Consider the following 20,188-nt stretch of genomic DNA (forward strand, 5'->3'; position numbering starts at 1 on the left):
AATGGATGCCAGCTAATCTTAGGGAGCCTCCATAAATTACGACACGCTTTTAGTGGGAGGGAGAGGGTTTCTGACTACTCATATAAATATTCAAATATTTACAAAAAAAGAGGCCAATGAAAGGAAGAGGGATTGGAAATAGTTGATATTTGCGTGACATAATTTATGTACGCTCCCTTGATACACTCCTTACTTACCAGGAACCTCAACCAGTCACTATTGATGAACAATATACATTTCCTATATAATTCTAAAAATCCAACATTTTCCCAGCAATATATCATTTTTACTAAAATTTTGGCTTAAAAAATCGTCAAAGAAAATTATTCCGATTTTGTCAACTGAAACTTTAGGGATGTGTAGAAGTCATTTACAAAAAAATATAATCGGACTGTACTATTTACATTTTAATAAAAAAAAAATCAAATCCGGGTGAGACGCCACACCTCAAGGGGAGATGCTGCACGTGGGAAATGTTGGAGAAATGAGATTGAGATCTGGTTTTGGCGTTAAACGTACTTTTTCAGAAAAGCATAATCATTTATATTTGTATTCCAACCCAAATACAAACAAATTTCTGCGCTTGAACATTTTGTTATTTCTACTGTATTACAATACACAGTCGAGGATGTTAGTCATTATTGGGCTTTTATCGACGTCGTCGAAAATTGCTCTTCAAGCAGGCATTGCTTTTCCTTCGTGGGGTATCTGCTCTTGCAATTCAAAACATGTACTCATATTAAAAACAACCGAAAAAGAAGAAATGAGGCAAAAATTGATTTGTTTCTCATTATTGTGATGTTTTCAGTAGTGAGCAGTGAGCACGCATGATAACATGAGCATGATTGACCGCCCACGGTTGCTACTCCGTTATTGCCAGGCTAGCTGTAATTACACAGAGAACCAACAGATGATGTTTGGGACTAATGTGTAAGAATTGGTGACCCAAATTCAAGCAATACCAGCCCGGCCGTGTCCGAATGCAGGTCAATTAGGGAATAGGTAGGAAACTGTTGACGTGATACTCGCTTTGATGGAAGCCGACGAGTCATCTGCACTTCCACGAGAAATCACTGGGATGTTAACGGTATGCCGGGTGTAACGTGTAGTTTGATCGAGAGTCAAATAAAAACACAATCGAACGCGCACTAATCAATTGACTTACGACCGCACAATGCAGAACTACATATCTGGAAGCGATCGTTCTGCGTGCTAAAGGAAAAACGATCACATCTGCACTCAAGTTTTACTTGCTAATTGATTTACTTACCCGCACAACGCAGAACATATATTCCGATGATCACGCGATCGTTCTGCATGCTAGAGGAAACACTATCGGACGCGCACTCGTGCATCTACTATCCAATTGAAAAAATAATTTATCGAAAAACCACTACAAAGTTTATTTTTTTTAACTCTCACTTCTCTTATAAATAATATTTAGGAAAGGAAACACGACCGAACCCGCACTCGTGCATCTACTATCCAATTGAAACTAAAAAACTGTTACGTTCTCTTGTATGCGATTTTCTATTATTAATCCAATATTTCTCTCTCTGAATAGACATTGTTTGGACACATATAACCAACACTTACACCTGTGTTCAGAATAATAGCAGCGGAAGCCGTTTTTCATACAAAATTGTCAACTTTGACAAGCTGTAACTTTGTACCCCGATGACCGATTGAGCTAAAATTTTGGCAGTGAATTACAAATATGATGCATTTTACACATACTACGTACAATTTTTTTCGAATGACGCGTTCAAAAATTACGCACTAGGTCAAATTGTTCAAAAAAATAGCAGCATATTAATTGTTTTATTGAAATTTCCAAAACAAAAACTGCTATTATTTTGAACAATTTGACCTAGTTTGACCGTAATTTTTGAACGCGTCATTCGAAAAATATTGTGTAAAATTCATCATATTTGTAGTTCACTGTCAAAATTTCAGCTCAATCGGTCATCAGTGTACAAAGTTACAGCTTGTCAAAGTTGACCATTTTGTATGAAAAACGGCTTCCGCTGCTATTATTCTGAACATAGGTGTACATGAATTTCAACTATATTAGACTCATTGGTCATTCATCTTTTATTTAGTTCACTTTAGATCCATCCACACTCTAAAGTTCATTTTTTTTAATGTCTGTGCATTTTTTGTTCTTATTTATTTCAATTTAATTATTGTATGTGTTATAAAGATCAATGTAATCAATCTTTCATGCGATAGTCTCATAACAACGCAACGTTTAATATTTACCATTCATTAACCTGCCGATTTACCAATAAATAAATATCATGTAGTTTAAGTTTTTTTCAGTCAAAATTAGCAGAAAATTTAGAACATCAATTACAATAAATATTAAACTCCAAATTCTAGTCAATGAAATACTTCACTTGTCTAAAAAGTGGAATCTAGTACGAAATGCTGTGGGAGGCCTTACTGTTAAGGTCGAAATATGTAACTGTAAAGCTAGTAACTATGAAGAAGTTTTGCGGTAAATTACCGCTTGGCGTGCGCATTCCCAGTCTGATTTAACGCCGAGTAACGCGTCAAACCGCTACGTGGACATCGGCCCTAAGACTTCCCGATACGTGGCGCGGTTGATGCTTTTGCGTTTAATAGAACCTTGCATACAGCGCATTGTTTCCGTAGCGCTTAAAAGAACTTCGAAGAAGCATCTTATTTTAAGAGAAAGGGATGCAAAGAACTGCATACAATCAAAATTATGTAGGTGCATGAAAAACTTAAAAAAGAACTTACCGAAGAAGTTTGACATACACACAACAAGCAAACCGCGATTCTACCATATCCATTAGACTGGCCCAGGAAACAAAAAGTTGTCTAATTCCACAGGGCACCCCCAGGATTGTGTCTTTGGGTGAGAAAATCAATCTCTGTAAATTTCAGCTCAATCGCTTGTTGCATAAGCTAGCGCATTTGATTTGAAGTTTGTATGGGGATTTCAGCCAAAATGTATAAAAAATACACCTCCGTCACTCATTCGATCTGGAAATCGGTTCTGATTGCTCGATTGACCTCAGAATTGCAAAAACGGCAGTTGGTATGCTACAGAAAAATTTCACAGAACATTGTATGATGATTAAATGAACTTTTATATAGGTTTCGGCTGATGCGATTCGATCAAAAAACCAAAAAAAAAAAAACAGCTCCTAATAAATCAGCCGAAAATTATATAAAAGTTCATTTAATCATCATGCAATGTTCTGTGAAATTGTTCTGTAGCATACCAACTGCCGTTTTTGCAATTCTGAGGTCAATCGAGCAATCAGAACCAATTTCCAGATCGAATGAGTGGCGGAGGTGTATTTTCCTATACATTTTGGCTGAAATCCCCATACAAACTTCAAATCAAATGCGCCAGCTTATGCAACAAGCGATTGGGCTGAAATTTTCAGAGATTGATTTTCTCATCCAAAGACACAATTCTGGGGGGTGCCCCGTGGAATTCGACAACATTTTTTTCTCCCCATAGTAATCTAGGCCAGTCTAATATCCATAAAACGGCTTTCATACCCAATTTCTTTCTGCTCCATCGAACCGATATTGTAGTTCAATCTTCAAACGTGGCAACCTTAAACTATATTTTTTTTTAAATTTGATTTCTTGAATGTGTCAGTATAGTACGAAAACATTGATTTATGTCATAAAATATTATTATTCATATTCATTCATTATTCATATTATTAATATTCCACCAGAAGGATAAACTTTTTAGTGCGAAAGATAAATAAATTTAAATTTACAAAAACCAATTCCGGGTTCAAACTAAAAATGAAAAAAAAATGTTAAAAGATATATTAATTTGAAGCTTGATTTGGTAGTGTTTAGAGAAGAATCTATAAATAAACTAAACATACCGTCGTCGGGGGTGACAATGGGTCAAATGGGGGTGAGAATGGGTCACTGTTTCAACTACTTAGAATGCTTGTAGAATAGATTGAATCTGAATGTATGTGTGGGTAAGAAGACTAAAATATAAGAGACCTTTTTGAACGATTTTGTACGATTCGTACTTCAACTTATTCCGAGAGGCTACCCTCGTCTTTCATGTCTTCAGGATATCCAGGATTGAAACAAATTTTGATGACATAGCAATTCTCCTAGCCACAAACAAAATTCTCCAAAATTCCTCGTAAATATTTAGGTAGCACTTTTATTTATTTTTTCTACTCATCTGGGTTTCAGCGGACGAATATTTGTAATTTAAAAAAATCACTCGTAGAACCTCTAAAAAATTTGACGCTTGCGAAAAAATATCCGAATCAACTCCAGTGAGCAACGATACAAAACTACACTGATTGGGTCGAAATTGTTCCTTATAAAAATTACATTAATTTCGGAGCATTTTTTGAGCAGGATTCTCCTCCCAATTCCTTGCAATATCTTGGTCTTCGTATTTTACATGATTTTTCCACTTAATAATAATACCTCAGGGAAGATCCATTAATTACGTAACGCAAAAAACGGACTTTTTCAACCACCCCACCCCCCTGTGTCACACTTTTTGTATGAAGCATCTGAAAATTGTATATGGGTCGTCACACTTCACTCAACCCCCCCTCCCCCTCTAAGCGTTGCGTAATTTGTGGACGTTCCCTCATTGAAGTACTGATAGTAAATAGGTGCGGCGTATCACCCTGATTTTCTGCGGCATCTATACCGATTGTAAGGGATAGATGCCACATAACTATGATTTTTATTTAAAACGTAAATTGCTTACAAACATAACCTACAAGGCTTATAAAGGATTCAAATGATGAGATAAACACGTGGATTCGTAAGAATTTTCGCAAAACTTTGGAAAAAAAATGTATTATAAATAGTGTTAGAAATTTTACGGCCTCCGTGGCGCAACTAAAAGTGTTTTACTGTCATATTACTTTTTTGGCTGATAAGAATTAGCAGTTACTACTTACGTTTTTGTTTTCGCTGGCGCTGTTGCGCCAGTAAATCAAGTCTGTTCTACCAGCTCTCTAAAGTGCGGCATCTATACCGATGCGGCATCTCACCTGGATTTACCCTATTGCCGTTTGTGTAGACAAAATGAAGTTGAAAGGTTACTATTATTCAAACAGCTCTAATATAGCAATTATGCCAAATTATCATTACGCCAAACGACCTTTATGCCAAACGGCCGTTACGCCAAATGACATTATGCCATACGGCATTATGCCAAACGGGGTAAAATTACGCCAAAGCTGTTTGCTACGTAAATCAGCATTACATTTACGTTTATCGTTATTTATTTTGGCTAGAGATGGAAAGGGCTTGGTGATCATATCTTCTGCTTCTGCCTACTGCGGTCAATGCTTCTACCTTATACGCAGGAGGTCGTGGGTTCAATCCCAGGTCCGTTCCATTCCTCCTACTTTGTATCTTTCCATATATTTCTCATGTTCTAGCAATCGCTAGAACTAGAAATGGGCTTTCATACCGTTTCCATCTTTTATACCTATACCTACAACTAGATTATTTCTAGCAGGTAGCTGTTAGAATTCGAAATGAGCAAAAAAAACCCAGATGAATCCACCTAGCGTCGGTGGTGCCTTTCTCACGCATTAAAAAAAATAAGAAAAACACAGAGATCGAAATAGCACTTTAGGGGGATAGATTTTACTTTTTCCATCAATTCATATGCATTTGCGGTCATTTGAATGCATTGCTGCTCCTATAGCCTTTCGGTACAACTTTGTTGTACGAGAAAGGTAAAAAAACTCGTTTCAGCATCCAATTAGAATATCTCACTCTTTCCTTACTATCACATTGGCAACCCGTTAACCAAGACGAACCTCTGCCATAGAACCTAACCCCAGATTCTACTAAAATTCCACAGGTACTCGTAGCGAGTGCAGAGGTGTTCTCGGCGTACAGTGGGCAAGTGATTTGCATAATCAATTTCTTCCCTGCACATTGAGGTTGGATAACAAAACCCATGCTTCCATCCATTGGTTCCCTGTGCAATTGCTGGTCAATCACGGAGTAGCAACTACGAAATGCATGGTCATCATGCTCATGTTCATGCTCAATAATTTTGGCTAGAAATGTATCAATGCATGGATCCTATTGCAAATACGTTCATAAGTATTTCTGTTTTCCTTAGTTTTACGTTATTTCCATAAGCTAGGTCACGATTAACGATCGCATATATATGTATAATTATTTTACTTTCACTTCTCAGAGGTATAAAATTATCATGTTTCAAAAGCAGATTGTGGTTCACAAATCTTGGCATGTCATTAGGGTCATTCATATTTTTTAAAAATATTCCAATAAAAATTATAAATGGTTCCTGTAACGCAACTGAATCAAAATTAACATAATCACAAGTGATTATGTTATCAGTTGAGTCAGATAAACGTATGCAACAGAAAATAATATCATCCTTGGAAATTCCAGTCATTGAGACTTGGTCCTGATGACGATAAGGTCAAGTCAATATAAGGTCAAGTAAAGAGCAAATGATTCTGTAAAACCCTGATTAATCCACCTCGCGGTGTTGATGCCTTTCTCGTGCAAAAAAAACTAAAAAATATGAGTGAGTGTTTTTTAGCGTGTTTTGAGCATAGAAAATAGTATTTTGGCCATAACTTCTGATCCCATAGTCCAATTTTGCCAATTTTCAATAGCAAACAATGAGACAGGATTCTCAGTTGAATGACACTTGTTGCGAGTAATTCGGCTAATGCTAAGTTCCTAAAAGTGTGTGTACAAAATTTTGTACACATACATACACATACATACATACATGCACACAAACAGACATCACCTCAATTCGTCGAGCTGAGTCAATTGGTATATAACACTATGGGTCTCCGAGCCTTCTATCAAAAGTTTGGTTTTGGAGTGATCATATAGCCTTTAGGTATATTTAGTATACGAGAAAGGCAAAAACGTAGGTTCCGAATTGACACATATGACAACATATAACATGGTATCCATAGTTTCATGCAACTTTCTACTTCTAGCAGACGTCAAACGTCCTTTTTTTTGTATAAAAAATCAGAACAATTCGGTGAAGGCTTTTTTATAAAACCAAAAAGCAAATTCTTTTGATTCCTGTACTTTAAAATGTGTCTTCAAAATGTCGTGAGTTACGACTGAAATTGGTTGCATTGAAACTCACTAAAACATGGATTTCCAATCTAATCTAAAACATGGATTTCCAACCTAAAAACTAAGAATGATTGCAGTTTATGATTACAATAAAAAAAAATCTCCTAAAGAGGATCAGTGAATTGTTTTTAGTTCATAGAGTCTTTTGGAAGCCGCTGCCAATCAGATTGTACCTTGCATATCTTTGTTTTTTAACAATAATGTGATCATTATCTTACATTATAAACTAGATCCGGAGAAGCAAATTGGGAAAAGTGGTGTATGTAAGTCGTTCCAAAATTCAATTGGTTTAATAACAAAACATTACGTAGTTGATTGAACAAATAATTTGTTCCCTACTACCCCCATTACTCCAAAGCAATTACATTTCACAATGCCTGCTCACCTCGACCTCCTCCAAGTTCATCGACAGACACATTCCAACAGCGACCTACCGTAAAACCCTCTTCCATAAACACTTATTACAACTCAATGATTAGCGTCCTCATCTCATCTTCCCTCCCCGGCGAAGGAGATGAATACCTTGACATTTTTGCACTTTGGGGTGCTAGTAAAGTACTGCAAGTACCATCGTTGTCGTCATCATCCTCGGCGCTAGCTGCACTGCACATTTGCAGTTGCCGACAGCATCGTCGTGCTTTACAACCACTTCACCACTAGAAGGTATGTACTTGTAAGCTCCTCAGGCAAGGTTACAACCAACCACCGTCGACGGAAGACGCCGCCGGTCTCCGTCGTGAAGAGTCATGATTTACGATCCTTTGGTTTTCCACTGACAGACTGCAAATTTCACACAATATTGGGAATTGTCTCTCGAAGCGCACATGGACCATCGACTTCCCGACAAGACCTATGACATGTCGAAACGGAACAGCGTAAAAAATGTTACAATGTTGTCAGCGGATTGGTGGATGGAATTCGAGAAAGATTGATGGAATGGAAGAATATAAGGTGGTAAGTGGTTACATGAAGGGCAAGTGTTGATGGGCGATGATTGATACGGTGCGGACCGATGGTTTAATATCCGCATTCGCTTTCAGGCAAGCGCACTGAGGCGTAAGAGTGCTAATTCGAGACATTCCTGAAGGCAGTCAACTGCAGAGCCGGAATCTGAGTTTTCTCAAATTCTTCGTTGGCGATCGGAATCTTTGGATAATGTATTCAAGCGAGCTGATATACAAACCAAGAACCAGTTTCGAAACAACATTCTCGCTGTGAATTCCTAGGCACACAGCATGATCCACTTCAAAACCAAATAACGCGCGCTATCACCTCTTCCTCCTACACAATACCTCCCTCGATCTTTCTACGTCGTTTACACTCATCAAATAGCAACAGATCCACATTTTGAACAACTGATTTTCCAATATACTTCCCCCGCCCAGCACCCCTTCTCACAAACACGCTGCGCGTCGACGACGATCGTTTTGTTTCGTTTTCTCAAAAGTGTTGTTTTCTCTTAATCAAATCAGAAACTTTGCTGGAGCTTTCTTTTCACCGACTTCTATCGTATACACACCAAAGCCCCAAACCAAAGCCACCACACCGCTGCTGCTTCTGCTGCAGCTGAGCACACAAATGATCATATCGGTTGATTGATTTTGAGGGTCGGTTCACTATATCCATCGGATGCGTCTTCACCACCACCACCGCTGCCGTCTTCGTCGTCGTCGTCGTCTTCGACCGTTTGTTGATTTTCACTTGAAATGAAGTGCACTTTACTCACTATACGGAGATGGTCGATACAAACAAAACAAAAAAAAACCAAAGATCTGTCAGCCGGTGGATTTCTCGAATTCGATGTTCCGCGCGCGAGCACACTAAATGGGTCTAATTTGGTCTAACTTAATAATTCATTTTATCACCGTCGGAGACGAACCACCATCCAGCAACAATATGAATAACCATGGGCCCCGCGCGAAAATCAGCTTCGCGTTTTGCTCCGCAACATAAGGCACTCGGATCTAATGAGATTCATTTAGTCGGTTAGTGCAATCACCGGCGGACCATCCAACGTTTGGAAAGAAATTAACTACACACAAGACAATGCAATGGTGGCCGGAGTGCGGGTAAAGTTTACATTTGATCTTCGCAACACAGGTTTCACTCGTGGTTTGTTGGTTCAATTTGATAGGGATCTGTAAGTTCAGGCGATATTAGATCTATAGATAGGATTGGAGTAAATGCTTGAACGATCGGAATTGTTTAACGATTTGGAAAAGGAGATTTGGATTTCAGTTAATTGTTGCATTACAATAACAAATACGTCTGCTCATCCATCGGTGAGAGTTTGCCAGCTTTTAATTTAGCCATGTTTATAAGCCCAATCCCAAGTATCATTTCTGTTCGTAAAGACAGAATTATTTTTTCGATTATTAACTCTGTTTGAGGATATTCTTCGACAACAAGAATTTTCGTTGATGCACCACTCATAGATATCCTCGGATTCTAAAGAATTTGTAAGAAATATATTTTTGATTTTGCAAACCCCCTCTCTCCTCCATAGTTAGATTATTTTCGTTTTTTATACGAATTGTAAGGACCACTCGAAACGAAGGCAGCGGACAACTTTTGTTTCTATTATTGCAGCTTTGCTGCGATGCTTTCATATTGAGTGGTGTGCCCTTGAAAACGCGAGTGATTTTCTTTTAATTCCGAGATGCGTGTCCTTAACTAAATAATTGGTGTTTCCATCAAACTGATTTCATTTCCGACCCGAGTCCTGTTATATTTATTTTAGAAACAGCTTTGGCACCAGGATTTCTCTATGAATTGAAAAATCCTTTTCGCTAAGAAATTAGGCAATCATTAAGTGTCTCCAGTAGCCTTGCGAGAAAAGCCGTAGGATTGCCAATCTGGAGATCTATATACATAAAAATGAATTTCTGTCTGTCTGAACCTTATAGACTGAACCGATCAGCGTGAAAATTTGTATACAGAGGTTTTTGGGGCCGGGGAAGGTTCTTAAGGTGGTTCGGGACCCCTCCCCCTTTATAAAGGAGGGAGAATTAATCAGATAATAAATTTTAGGCGAAACAAAGTTCGTCGGGTCTGCTAGTATCTACATAAAAAATGGCTTTGGGACAGTTCGTCGAATGACGTTTAGTCGAATGACATTTAGTCGAAAGTTCATTTGGTCGAATGGACATTTAGTCGAATCGAAATTTAGTCAAATGGACATTTAGTCGAAAGAACATTTAGTCGAATAAAAATTTAGTCGAATGTTGAAAGTGTGTAGTTGGTAATAGGTAATTAGGTAAATGGATAATTCGTCAATAGATTTTTGGTTGAATTTGAATAAATAATCCACAAGATTCATGGATAAACTGATAAGAGGAATTCAGTCGACGTGAGGGAGTTCAGCGGAAGTGCGGAAGAGCGGAAGAAACGAATATGGATGCCAATGAGGATTTTTCACCTGACCTAAAGAAACTTCTGGAGACTCTGGTGTATTATAGAAAAATTGAAAACCTACAGAAATAGCAAAATATTAGGTACTGATGGTGAAATACCCTCTATTTTTTTCGGCACATTATCAAAAACCAATGACATTTATGTTTCTACTTCATCGTAGTCGACTTTGGAACATTTCGTTGATTGACAGCTAGTCTAATGACATTTGGTCAAATGACATTTCGTCGAAAGGACGTTTAGTCGAAGGGACATTTGGTCGAATGAAAATGGTTTTCTTATTCTTTTCATTGAAACTCTTTCTTTCACTCAATATTTATACAATAATTAGTTCAGAATGAAATTGTCTTCTAACCATAGTTCGTTTATTATTGGCCGAAAATTTAATTCCGACCTAATGGTCATATGAATTTCTGGTGAAATGGTGACTGAATTTCTTTTGACCATGTGGTATAGATTCATCGTAGTCGGTTAGAGGGGTTCGCCAATATCAATATCCAGTCTGAAATATTCTCGGGATATTCATCGTTTTCGTATTAATTATTCTTTTTATGGACCCATCATTCTTTGGACAATATTGGAGCAATAATTATGTGACTTTTAGAAAACCCGAATAAATCATTTATTTTTTTATTGTTATTGGCTAAAGTTCTTTTCTTTCAAATAGCCATTCGACGGAACGTTGTTAGACTTAATTTGCCAAGATTTTTAATTCGAAAACTTGCTTTCGACCAAACGTCATTCGACCAAATGTACGAAAATTTTTCATACTAAAATCAGATTTCGACTAAATGTCAATTCGACCAAATGTCCTTTCGACCAAACGTCATTCGACCAAATGTCCTGCGTATCTAGTGGATTAAAAAAACATTTTCGACTAAATGTCCTGTCGACCAAATGTCCATTCGACGTAATGTCATTTCGACCAAATGTCATTCGACTACATGTGACTTACATCCTTCTGGTTCTAACCCCCTCATATTGGCTGTTACGAATAAAAAAACGAATTTAAATAAAAGCATATGTACTTGATTGAAGTGACAATAATTACGAAGATGTACCAACGAACAAAATTTTCAATCGTGGAACTTAAAGTTAGACCAAACAAGAGACAAATAGTACCCCCTGAGGAAGACGCAAACACCGTTTCGAAACGTTGGGTAAATAACATAATCGTTTCACGAAATTAAAGATTTCATACAAGAAGTTTTAAAACATATTAAGAATAAAAAAATACAGTACTGGTTCTAGTACTGGTAGTACGATACACTGAAGGCGGTTTTACCTTTGAGATAGAAATACGTATCTGTCAAAGGTACAATCAAGTGGTGGAATTAAATGGTTATCGTCTTATAACAAGTCAAGAATCTTGTTAAATTATTTAAAAAGGATCATTGCATCCTTTATTTTTCAATGAATTTTACTAATCTACAATGGTTGATATTCTGATTGGTATTGTGACGTTGAATAAATATCCTTTCTTGTCATAAGACGAGTTCGTACTATTCCATTCAATTCCATCACATGATTGTACCTTTAACAGATACGTATTTCGACCTCAAAAAACCTCCACTAAAAGCCCAAACTAATTTTCATATCAAAAATCCTTCAACAAATTTGGCGACAGCGAATGAAAATGATAAATAAGGGATTCAAATGCAAAGGAGCGACAAAAGCTCATTATAGTAGTAAACAAACATTTATTATAAACTAGCAGACCCGACGAACTACGTTTGAGCTTGAGCTTGATTGACTGCTCGTAGTTGCTACTCCATTATGACCAGATCAGCTGTTCTTGCACAGGGAACCAACAGATGTTTGCTTGGGACTAGCACACATCTTCAATGTACAAGTACTGGTGATCTCATTATTTGTTTGGTCATACTGGCGCCTGCCACGTCAGAATGCAAGTCAATGTAAGGAAGGGGGAGGAAATGATAATGCAATCACTCGCCCACTGCAAGCCGAATATACCTCTGCACTTGCCACGAGTTCATGCGGAATTTTTTGGAATTTCTATGTTAGGTTGAAGAGGCAGAGGTCCGTCTTGGTTAACGAGCTGCCAATGTGATAGATACGAGAAGGTGACTGATGGAATTTCTAATTGGATGTAGGAAACGAGCTCTATAAGTTCATTTCCAATTCTAGCAGATTACTGTTTACTCAAGTTGAAGGTATAGGAATAGTAATGGAAACGGTATAGAAGTCCATCTCCAGTTCTAGCGATTGCTAGAACATGAGAAATAATGAGAAAGATACAAAGTAGGAGAATGGAACGGACCTGGGATTGAACCCACGACCTCCTGCGTATGAGGCAGAAGCAGTAGCCATATGACTACCAAACCCGCTTCGAAACAAGAGATCACGCACTGAACTGGTTAATTTTATTACCGGCCGCGCAATGCAGAACACAATAATTCGGCCGATCGCGCGATCGTTCTGCTGTCCGAAACAAGAGAGATCACGCACTGAACTCTATAAACTAGCAGACCCGACGAACTACGTTTCGCCAGAAATTGATCTTCTGATTAGTTCTCGAGTTATGCAAAAATTTCTGTTTTGTTTGTATTTCCAGAAGGGGGAGGGGGTTCAAACCACTACAGAAACATATCTTCCTTTCCAGAACCTCCACATACCAGATTTGGTTCCATTCGCTTGATTAGTTGTCGTGTTGTGAAGAAATAGCTGTTTCATTTGTATGGGAGCCCCCCTTTCCAAAGGAGGGAGCGATCTCGAGCCATCTTATGAACGTTTCCCGGCCACAAAAACCTCTTTATACAAATTTTCATGTCGATCGGTTCAGTAGTTTCCGAGTTTATAAGGTCCAGACAGACAGAAACTCATTTTTATGTTAATTTTACTTTACTTACTAAATTTTACTTACACTATTGAGGGATTTCGCGCCAACTAGAACAAATTTTGGCAGCACTCTCACAGATTTCAATGAAACTTTCTGGGCATGTAAACTTTGTTGCCACTTTGCATACTTAGTTTTTCCAAATTTGACCTAGACTATCTTTTGAAAAGGGTCAAAGTTTGTTTACCGATTTTTTTAAATGGATATAATAGTAAAATGACGCATTCTTTCATTCCTGAAAGAAATCCTGGAGCTACTGGAGAAATTTTTGGAATTCCTGGAGAAAATCCTTAAAGAATCCTTGGAACTCTTAGTGGAATTGTTGGTACTTCTGAAGAAATTCTCGGAACTCTTGCAGGAAGTCTTGTAGCTCCTAAAGAAAATTCTAAGGGACTCCTGAAATAAATTGAAGGATTTTTTTGAGCACCTTGAGGATGTCTAGGAACTCTTGAAGAATTCGTGGAACTCTCGGAGGAATTCTCTGAACCCCTGGAGGATTTATGGGAACTCCAAACGGAATTTTTGTAACTCCTGGTGGAATTCTTGGAACTCCTGGAAAAAAGGATTTTTTGGAATTCCTGGAAAATTTTAAGGAATTTTAGGAGGAACTCTCGGTACTCCTGGTGGAATTTTTGGGAGCCTTGGAGGATTTTTTTTTAAATTTCTTGAAGATTTGTATGAATTCCAAGAAAAAATCCTTGTCTGATTCTTGGAACTCCATGAGGAATTCTTCGAGCTCCTAAACAAATTCTCTGAACACCTGAAGGAATTATTGGAGCTTCTGATGGATGTTTTTGAATTCCTAGAGGAATTCTTGGAACTTTTGAGAAAATTTTGGTACATCCGAAGGAATTTTTGGAACTTCTGGAGAAATTTTTGGAGCATTTGGAGGGATTCCTGGAAATATTTGAAATCCTGAAGATATTCTTGGAATTTCTGGAGGATTTTTTGGAATTCCTGGAAAAATTCTCGGAATTTCTGTAGACATTCTTGGAACTCATGGAGGATTTTTCGGAACTACTGGAAAAGGTGATTATAACCCATAGAATGAATTTGGTCTATCATCTTCGACGACATGGGGTGTAAATTTTCACTCTTACAAATTTGGATTTTTTGATTTTGCACAGCACTTCAACGGTTGAGCTTAAATTTATGTAAATGCTCCACACTGCTATCCACAATTGTCGCTACTAGATTGAGTACTTTGGGTCCAATTCGATATCAGTTTTATAGTACTTTACAGGTATGCATGTGAGTATTGTTTCAGGTATACATGTGCAATTTTCTAAAGTACACTTAGTTGTTAAATCAGATAAAATACTAGATAGCTTCTATGGATTCTGAGATGCTTAGATGTTTAACTGGTTTAATTTCGGATGAAAACACACTGAAAAAAATCAATTTGAACAAGAAAAAGTAAGAAAAACTTTTTTCTCTTAAACGTTCCCAGCTTGCGATGTATGGACGTTTGGTAAGGAACATATTTACCTATATTGAGACCAAATTTCGTCCAGATCAAAAAAGGGGTTTTTTTGGAAATTGACTTTTAATTTAAAAAATCGATTGTATGTGTGTATGACTCAATTTGGAATTTTTCCAATATTTTTACTTTAAAACTTGATTGATTTTGCGATAGTCACCCATACAACACTTTTTTGTAGGATGCGTCGTTTTACGATTATATCCATTTGAAAAAACGGTAAAAAAAACTTTGACTCTTTTCAAAAGATAGTCTAGGTCAATTTGGAAAACTAAGTATGCAAAATGGATTTTGTAACAAAGTTTACATGTCCAGAAAGTTTCATTCAAATCTGAGAGGGTGCTGCCAGCCCCATATACGAGTTGGCGCGAAATCCCTCAATGTCATTTTTGGAGAAGTGTGATTTTCGGGGAAATTTTATTTTTGGAGAAATGTTATTTTCGGGAAAACTTTATTCAAATGCTATTTTTGAAAAAAAAAATCCAATTTGTGGGATTGGTTATCATTGTTAAGCTTATATAAAATATAACATAACCTAGCATAGCAGAACCTCACTCACACCTTCCGGTTTCCCTAATGATCGGCCCACTTCCTCTATTATTGCCTTCTTAGAAAATATGTGGCTCAATTTTGGCGAAAATCGGTCAAGGGTTTCAGAAATTATGTAGAATTGTTAATTTCCTAGGCAATACCCAACATTGTGTTCCCGCATTTTAAATGACCCTCCCACCGCCGTTATAGTCGTTTCCTTAGAATAGACAATACCTATGAGAATAGACAACCACAACATGTGTTCAAAATTTAGACTTACGCATTAGAAAGTTGTACAACACGGTCAATTTTATAAATATGTATCCTCTCCTTTCATCTATGATCCTGCCACCCAGTCCTTGGATAGAGAATATGTTCCAAATAGCTATATGTACCCGGATTTGCTCGGGACTGAAAAGTAAATTATGCAATTAAAATGTCCAGTGCTGTAGTACAAAACCCACAGAGGTAGATCTACCCATAATCTTCCCTTTCTCAATGACCTTCCTACCTCCTGTGTTAACTTCTCCTTAGGACAGAGAATGTGTGTACCAAGTTTGGTTGAAATCGGTCAAGGGGTTTAGAAGTTACACTGAAATTTTCGTTTTCTGAACAATACACCTCCCTTCAGACGCCTCTCCCTTTCCCATATTACCCTCCCATTGTCTCCTCAAAGTGAATATGTGTACAAAATTTGGTTGAAATCGGTTCTGGGAGTTGAAAGTTACACATAATTGTTCGTTTTCTAAACAAACCCCTCCCACCACCCCTCCCCCTTTTCCAAATGACCCACCCACCCCCTTTGTTAACTTCTCCTGAGAATAGAGAACTGATTCAGTAGTAGTTGGCGAACATACGTACATACATAAATATATATATATATATATATATATATATATATATATATATATATATATATATATATATATATATATATATAGAATGCGAAAAAAAATCGGCTGTCGGTGGGACTTGAACCCACACTATTCCATTAAGTACACGGACGTATTACGAATTAAAAAACGGCTACTCTTGCAAGAAGTTGTTTCATAATCAGCTTATAATAATAATTCAAAATTTGAAGAAAACTTTAGTGGAAATTAAAAAAAAAGCCGTGGAAATTGGAAGAAATATCTTGTCGAAATTAAGTTATTTCTTGTGAAAATTAATAGGACCTTCCCACGAACAGTTCAAAACAATTTCCCGTAAAAATTCAAAGAATCATCTGTTTATTGATTTCAAAGCAGCGAACGATCCAGTGAAACTAAATGAATTCTAAAAAAAATATGCTAGAACATGGTCTTCCGCCGAAACTGATACGGCTGAATCGAGTAACGTTGGACGGATTAATATCAAGTGTAAGGGTTGCGATGAAATTTATACTCCATTGGTAACCTCAGATGAATTGAAGCAGGGTGATGCACTCTCGAATCTATTTACTGTTCAGTATAGTCTCGTAGTCTGCGAACGAAGACGAATTTTGCACTGTATCTTCCGGAGGCTTTATACGGCTATAAAACATGGAAGTTAGAGAAGGCTGATAAGAAAGCTTTTGGAGTAATAGAGCGTATACCAGGAGTATGAAGGGATGAATGTTGTTAAACTTATACAACACGGCAAACTACGAAGGGCTGAACAGGTTGTTAGTATGCCGGAAAGCATCAAGCGAAGATAATATAAGTAGACAACCTGGAAAGGTATAAGATGGCTTTTTCCAGGATCTGAGGTCACTGATCATTCAGGGCGAAGCGGTTGGCTCCAGTGGCTTTTTACTGACGAATTTTCAAATAGTTATAAATTCAGTCTAGCCACATATTCACTACTGGAATGATACCACTCCACCGTTTCGCTCCCATATGCGATCGACAGGGAACCCCACTCACGCGACGTCGTCGGTTACAACATCGAGAGTTTGACGTCCAAGCTTTCATACTTTCAATTCACTTGACCAATCCATCCAGCACGCGTCGTTGTCTAATTGTCGAAAAAATAAACTTCAAACCACACCCCGAAATCTGAACATCCCCCCCCCCCCCACTCCGGCTGGTGCACATCGCTCGCGTGCATTTCCATTTACATTTTCTCCGGCAGACATAATGCACTTAAGCTGAACCGCAGCGAACCAGTTGCACCGCATAAGTACGCGCACGAAACACCACACCACTGACTGTGCGGGGAAAAAAAGCCGCAAATAATTGTCGAACATCAATTTCAATTTGCAAATATTTAACTGAAAGGATCTTTCTTTTCATTTCTTCAAGCACCAAAATACGTTACACATCGAGGTGGCTCAACGCTCAACGCTTGGGCCTCTAATTTCCAATTCAATTCGCATGGTTTTCTTCTGCTGTCTGTCCGACATTATTGCCGCACCATTTACATATGCAAAGCGCGATTTGTTGTGTTCAGCTTTTCTCGTATTATGAGAGCTATACTGTTCTGATTGGAGGGGCAGTTTAAGTGGCGAGCATCGAAGGCACAAAAGCACGCTGGTAAAGGACCAACTGTGCTTTAATACATCGGAATCAGCTGATATGAGTTTTCGTTCAAACGCAAGTCAGGAATCAAATAGAAAGACGAATAAATTCACTCCCTGCATTGCCGCAAATGTTCGAAAATCTTTTTATCATGTGAGCACTTATAGTGAAACTTCTGGCGATTCAGAGTAAAGACCATTTATATCTAGGTATATAAGAATTTAAATGTTGTCTTCATCAGTCTTGTACTAAACTCGACATGAGGTCGATACAGGAATAGCTGCCAAAATACAAATAAAGTAATGAATCGAAATGAATAGTTCTAATTCGATTCTATAATGTTTGCTTTTACCACAGTTTTCTGATATGTAATTCGCATGAAGAAGAAGAAGAATTCGCATGAGAATAGTTTTTTGATTCACATAATGAATTATTGCTGTAAAGCAAAAATTATGTTAATTCAAATGCTGCGAGCAAAATTTATGATTTAATCATTTACATTTTAGTTTCACAGCGAAATCAACTTATTACGGGTATATTTTGTTGGCTGATAGCATTTTACGAAGTTCTGACGTAATTCCCAAAAAACCTAGATTAATCCACCTAGTGGTGAAGAAGTCTTTCTCGATTCAATAGAATCGCGAATCAACCAACTATTCTTGTATGGATCGATATACAATTTTCTTCATAATTTTTGAACGCAATAACCCATCGTAATTATATTAAATAGTGATCAACAAGGGTTTGTCCCGCGTTGAATGCAACTTATTACGAGGAAATCGGTCGAGAATTATTATATGAAAAGTTGGCTAATGTTTTTAGGTTTACGTGTCCATGGACAGTTAACATGGACAGATCAGTTCGAAGAGTTGAGTCGATTGGTATATAACACTATGAAACTCCCAGCCTTATGCAAAAAGTTCATTTTTGGAGTGAAATGATAGCCTTTCGATACAACTTTGTTGCTCGAGAAAGGAAAAAACTTTTTACATAAATTATGCAAAATTCGCTTCAAATAAAGTGCCTTGATTTTGGAAAATTTGTGAAGCTATCTGAAATGTAGGCCTTTTAGATGAAAGAACCGAATATCCATATTCATTTTATACCTCCATCAAAATATGAAATAGTTTTGTCTTATGTAAATGTTCCTAATTAACTATGTTTGATCACAATTGTTATTTCCGTTTACGGAATGATACTAATTTTCGTACAAAGACAAGTGTTGTACAAAAAGCAGTATCTGCCAAATTAAATCGTTCAACAGTTTAGATTTCAAAACAAAACCAAAAACCTAATCATGAAGAACTTATCAGGTGACATAAAAGGAGGAGCCCACCGCAATCCCGTTCCATCTCTTAAAAGCGAGAAAGCCCTATTCCTAAAACTGCATGGTGATCACGTCTTTCACCAGTACTGATTTAGATCTGTTCGAGGATATGGACCACTGTATCAGTTTTTTTTCACTACTGCCAGAGAACGAAAGCCTCTTCTTTCAAGCAACCGCCGAGTAAATGGGTCGAATTAATATTCTGCTTAATTCAATGAATCTTCGAGTGCGTCGCAATATGCAAACGACGAATGACGACGACGACGACGACAACGTTGGCGAAGACGACATCTCGCGATTTGCTTCTTCCTCGGTGTTATGAATAGTGATGAAGAGTTTTCAAAACGGTTCTGCATCTAACTCAGCCGATGGGAATTTATTCTGGTATAAATTGACGCACCACAGGTGTAGGCGAATGTTCGCCTGCGCTTTATTCTCAGTCACCAATCACAACACACGAACACCACAGAACGAATCATTTATTTTAAATTGCAAATTATTTTCCGCACCTTGGTTAGTCGGAGCAAATTATTTCCCGATTGTGGTCGTCACTATTTTTTTTCGCTACTGATGTTTAATCATCATCAAAAATACAGCAGCTGAGCACAGGAATTCGCGCGAACCGGAGATCGACATTCGAAAGATCACATGTCAACATCGGTAATAGTGCCAAAGCGTATTATGCGTATCGATTCGCCTGTGCTTAGTTTGAACCCTTTTCCGACGCCGTGAAATCGTAAAAACTGTCAACAACAATGACACTTTTTTGTAAGCAACGACCGCACCAAGCCAAGCTCTGCAACGACGAACTGTTAACGTAGTACTAAATCACATTTATCCGAGGCGTCTTCCAAAGGCCCTGCCGCGCGCCGGTGCTGGAACTGGTGCTTGCTCTCCGCGCTAATGCATGTGCCGTCGCGTCGCGAGACGCGATGATGATCCATGTGCGCGGAACCACACCACAC

At 37.8% G+C, this 20,188-nt stretch overlaps 1 protein-coding gene across 1 annotated transcript in view; it reads right to left on the minus strand.

Moving 5' to 3' along the window:
• The window catches only part of LOC134202641 (capping protein inhibiting regulator of actin dynamics-like), a 288,173-nt gene extending 268,289 nt beyond the window's left edge, over positions 1 to 19,884 (minus strand). Inside the window, 1 exon segment of the mRNA XM_062677656.1 lies at positions 19,733 to 19,884. The gene's annotated coding sequence lies outside the window, so the exon portion shown is untranslated.
• Positions 19,885 to 20,188: the final 304 nt, after the last annotated feature.

This window comes from Armigeres subalbatus, unplaced genomic scaffold (assembly GCF_024139115.2).
Source record: "Armigeres subalbatus isolate Guangzhou_Male unplaced genomic scaffold, GZ_Asu_2 Contig1310, whole genome shotgun sequence".
Taxonomy (NCBI): Eukaryota; Metazoa; Arthropoda; class Insecta; order Diptera; family Culicidae; genus Armigeres; species Armigeres subalbatus.